Genomic DNA, 5,795 nt, shown 5'->3' with positions numbered 1-5,795 from the left:
TGATCGCGCGAAATTTCGGGCACTCGCGATGTAAGATACCGCGAAACGCACGAAATATTACCAACAACTTGCATTTTTGATTCGGAAGAATAGGCAATGGATAAATCACTATTGAATTGACGATATAAAACGCAACGCATCGGAATCATAATCCGCGGTAAAGAAGTAGTTATTAGTCCGCAACGAAACGATATTTTACAATCTTAGTCCTTCAATCTAATCCTCGAAATAAATTGTGTGAGCCAAGTTTCCAGGGATAAATAGTTATTAATTGCAACAGTTAATCGAGATAATTTTCCGATTACGTTTACATAACGTAACGACGTGCGATAAGCGACTTTCTTTACTTCCTGCCCGTTCGAGTTGAGATGTAACCGCGACAAAGTACAACGGTTTAAATTCATAATTTAGATGAGTTAGTCGCGTGAAATATCTATGTATATGTTAATAAAGAGCCGTCGCCTCAACACGCAATTCGTTTCTCATTACAAGTTGTAGAAACTTAATAATTAATCGAGGAACGTTACTTGTTACTGATAAAGGCGTACAAATCAATAGCGTGTTATCCTTCCATTCATCGCGATCAAGTCTTGGAAACCGATAATGTAAAAGTAATACTACGCACGGAGCGACTCTCGCCACTGCTTGCCGGCTCGACGTTCGGCGAGCGAGTGAGAGCGCAGCGACCTTCAGGTAAACAATGTCCCGCGTAACGTCGTACGATACCGCGCCGATAGAAAAACAATAACGAACGTTGAGAATTCGTTGTCCCGCCTACGAAATTGAAAATTCTATACCTAATATTTCTAATTACTTTGTTCCGTGACTGTTACTACGTTTTGCGTATCATTCTGCGGACTTATTGGTACTGATTAAATTATATATTAAATTAACGATTAATTCTGTTCAATCGAGAAAATGTTTCGAAACAAAAATCGTTGTTACTTAAATTCTAATTACTAAGATTAGAGATTTTACCTCAATAGTTGGTGTATACAAATGTATATTACTAAATTACAAATCTTCATTTATTATGGGCAAAAATTATCAAATTATTTACTTTAATAATAATATAAATTGGTATTAAATACTTTATTGGAAATAGCATTGCGCGCGCTATTTGGTTTTAATTTATATTTACTCGTGATCTTCTTCACACATTAAGATTTTTTTCATGTGAAGAAGACGTAATCTGACGTTGACACTCTGTCACCTTAAATATCTTTGAATCTATAAAGTTCAGAGGAATATTTTGTGTAACTAAACACGAGTGTGTAACTAAAAATAAATTTTAAAATTTATATTTCTTTTTATATAATTATTTGTTATATATATGTACAGGAGAAAAAAGTAAAGATCGTAAAAGCGCGCGCCGACTTCGCAGTATTGGCTATTCATTTATAAGTCTCAGTTATTTTTTGGTGTCTAGAAAATTGTTGCTGTAGTTGCAACATCATTTTTTTCAGTGTATAGAATTTTCAAAATTTTTTCCACAGCGGAAACCCGGAACAGCGATTGCCTTTCAATAAAACCGGCGGTTACTCATTGAAATCCCGCGATTCATGGGAACGATGTCTCGGTAGTAATTTTACGTTATCGCTAATGCGACGGTACACTGTGGTTAGCGTGCTATCCGCTGGCCCGTCTCCTTCTAGCTTTTTAAATACCGCTACCGTACCTGTTCTCCTATCATCATCCGCGTGGGGGATACGCTTATGATTCTATCGATGAAACGAGAAATACCCTCCGTCCTCTAATCTTAATCAGGCAATTTAGAAAACTGGAAATTTGTACTCTTATCCGAATGTTGTTGGAATTTTGGGTAACTATTAGTTTCAATTAACATAGATCGCTCGTTTATTTAAGAAGTTAACTGGGCGTCGCACGGGTAAAAAGAAAGGCCGCTTTTGTTGGAAAATTTGACCTTTTCTACGTTGGAAAGGAATCTGACAATCTACAGAATCTAAAATAATGAATGAGCGAGACACGCGTGAATTTATTTCCCCGAGACGTATAGTTTAAAAATACGCTCCGTTGAGTTAAAGGTCCTCGGAAACGGGCTCGGTAAAAGAGACTCTTTAAATAAATATGAAAAGAGATAACTCGAAGGATTATAATATACAATCAAATGCCATCGAATGCTAATGAGCGACTTAAGCGACATAAATTAACTGACATTAGAATAATGCCCAAGTGAAACACGCGATCGCATAAATTAATTCACTCCACCCCCGTCTCTTCCCCGACCCGCCCCGTCTCTCCCAAAGCGCATCTATTATTAATTCGCAGCTCCCTCATAAAGTTATTCAGGTTCAGGAACTTACTGCGACTCGCCTGGCGAATTATGTAGTCGGGTGCCACCGGCGCCGATATTTAAAGGCGGCTATCACCAACGGATTTACGCATAATTCCAGCGCGTGTAATTCCGCGCTTTTAACGAGGCAACACGGTCGGACCGTGCGTCACTCTTAATCCGCCGTGTAAATGCCTTTTAATCGCGATCTCACGTCGCGATCTAGCTCGCGTCGAAACGCTAATGCTCTCTAACGTGCATTTTTAACGGGGGCCCCGCCTGTCGCGCGCGCAGCTACTTTCCGCGGCTGCCCTAAAACACTCCGCGACTCGATACTATCGCTAATTAATGAACGGCGATGAAACGCGCGCGCGCCGAAGCTGTACCTCGCCGATGTCGGATAGACCAGAATTACTTTCCTTTCCAGGAAGAATATAATCTCGTATCTTATCGGAATTAAATCGCTGATAGAAGTTCCTCGCGTGGCAAATGTAATATATGTAAATGGCTTCTAAGAGGAACCAATATATTTTTGTTTTCTTGAATTGACGCTATATAAGCGATATGAACTTTCACTTCTATATTTATTTGCCTCATTTTAACCGTACCGAGTACAGCCCCGGGTGATAAATAAATTGCGTCACTGCGTCATTGGTTACGCGAGGAAATTGGTTAAGCTTTTTGCGGGTGGCGGAATGCACAATTTCCGCTTCGGAGGATAATATCAGCCCTTCCGAGCCGCGCGACCGACGCAATGGATCACGAACGATCGATAGATCGCGGGACCCGTGTTATTTGGAAAATTACTCGCGCAGCTTGGCCCAAGGTACGGCCCGTATCGTACGATAACGGCGTATTGTCATGACGTAGAATACGGAAGCCTTCCGGCAAATGTGCAACTTGCCATCGCAATGTGTCATCGTAATACGCGCAAATAATGCAATACCTGCATTTAATTTTTCTCCAGCTCTGTTTAGTGCAACAATTATCTCGTTAGTAGCAATGCCGTGCAATTTACTGCAACGATGCAATTGAAGATAATTGCGATATTTATAACGGCATTCTAAATATCTGCCGCAAGGTTGTGAGATAGTGAACTTTATAGAGATTTCACAGTTCTAATGTATGTAATATAAGTGAAATCTAATATCAATAAGCCCGTGGATATTCTTGAACATCAGTTCAAATATTTTAAGCGTAATTTTATTGATTGTAAAGGACTTTTATCTCATCTTACGTCGCGTGAAAATATTTCAACTTGAGTCACCCTTCTTCTCTCAACATTTCGGACATGCTAGATCAGAATTCTAATTTCTTCCTCTAAAAAATTCTAATCCCTGTTAAAAGAACGTCCGGTCTTGCCTCAGGGAGTAAAGAAGTCGTAGTACCTTCCGCGTGACCACCCACGGCAGCGACGTGAGGCTTTCTCGGTTCTTGACCAATGGCCTCCGCGTAGAAACGTTCCGCATCTGGTCGATCTGACAGACGCCGAAGAGCGTCTTTCAGGCTGATAAATCCCGCGTTTCTTCAAGACTCCCGCCGCGATTGGCAATAAGTCCAAATGGTTCATATGGCTATCAGAGCATCAGGACGTCTGCTCGCGCAGATGTCCTTGTAGATCGTGGCGTTTTTACGACGAATAATATAAGTATATTAATTATAAACTGTATGAATAAATATGGATATGATCTTCACGGAAAATTACATTATCTTAAATTATAGATAGATGGGACGTAGATATACAGGGTGTCCCAATTTAATGTCCCACCCCAAATAACTTTTTTACTTTTGATCGCAGAAAAAAAATGATTCGCCTAATACTTTTAGAGATATTCAAGAGAAAATTTATAACTTTTTCAATGTTTAGCTTATGATATCTCGATAGCTGTTTGAGGGAAAAGTAGTACAGGACTGTTTTACTTGATTCAGTCTCAGGAATATGCTGTTGCAATAGTGCTCCAATTATTGAAAATTTTTGTGTATGTAAATTTTGTGTATGTTACAATACACAAAAATTTCAACAAGGCAAACAGGATATGTAAGTGGAAATATTTATTATAAATCAAAGCTTATACATATATGCATGTCATTAAATAACAATATATTTGCACCTTAGAGCTACAAGACTCTTCGAAAGCTCCACTAATATGCAACCGCGTGTTTATAATAAAACAGTACTTATCGATATATGTAAATGTATCCATTCGTGATTCGATAATATACTTCTCGAATATTATTTAGACTATCTCTTGGTTTCATTCACATACCGAATACAAAAGCATCATTATCTTAGAAAAATTCTTCGTAAATGTAATGATATTAATTCTAGATTGCGTTCTTCCACGATGAAATAATGATCCATACAGATTTTTTATACAAGTGTAAGAAAAGAATTGTTCTACTTGTGTTACGTAGAAAAGGAAAGATTATTAGAATTTTAACGATAATAATAAAATTAATTCTAATTTCCAATCCAATTGTTTCTACAAATAAATAATCCCTATCTAAAAAAGGCATTGCGAGTTCATTGTTGTCGCTTTTCCGCGATGCCGATTGGCTCTCTCGAAACTCGATCGAGTGTCGATCTTGTTGCGAGTCGTTCTCTTCGACTCGCGGTTTTGACAGTTTGCATTTAAGAGGGTTATTTTGACAATTTATGTTTCGATCTCGTTGCGAGTCGTTCACTTCGACTTGCGGTTTCGACAGTTTGTATTATATTTAAGAGGGTTATTTTGACAGTTTATGTAATATAATGTGGAAGAACAATGGCGCGCGCGAAGCGCGCGCTTGTGTTGCTCTAGTTTTATAAAAAAGAAATACGGATATTAATAATAAATTAATAAATTTAATTTTTAATTTAATACAGCAATTCATACTTTGGAAATTCAACATGGATTTGTTATTCATTTATTATTTCTTATATATAAATAAATATCGATTCTCATATTTTAAGATTTCGTTTTTTTAACATTCATTTTATTTAAAAATAAAAACGTGATGTAAGTATATTATTTGTTTTTTAAGCACGTTATGATTACGTAAACAATTATATTTATTATATAAATATAAATCAATTTTAAATGACCATCTTAAATATTTTAGAAGCATTTAAGGAACAAAGTTTCAAATAAAAATTACTTTATTTTGAGTAACTCGTGATGATTTTTATACCAAATAAAGATGCTCCCATGTTTAAAGTTAACGATGTTTTGTTCATTCTTCTTCAATCTGTTTTCTTCCATAAATTAATTCTCATTATCATTCTCCGTAAGAAACTATTAAAGCAATATCGAAAAATGAATAGCTTATAAGCTATTTCATATTCTATCCTGATACAAGGTGAAATATCTTATAAAGCATTATTTTCTTGAAAACGTCAATTCAATACTTTTAAACATAGAATGATAAAAAGAATCAATTCATATAAAACAATATTTATCAAGAGAAAGTTGCATATTGCATATGCATTGATGTATCTATATACAAATAATAAGATAATCAC

This window comes from Vollenhovia emeryi, unplaced genomic scaffold (genome assembly GCF_000949405.1).
Source record: "Vollenhovia emeryi isolate VEMERY1.0 unplaced genomic scaffold, V.emery_V1.0 DF939173.1, whole genome shotgun sequence".
Taxonomy (NCBI): Eukaryota; Metazoa; Arthropoda; class Insecta; order Hymenoptera; family Formicidae; genus Vollenhovia; species Vollenhovia emeryi.
Note: the sequence above shows the minus strand (reverse complement) of the source record.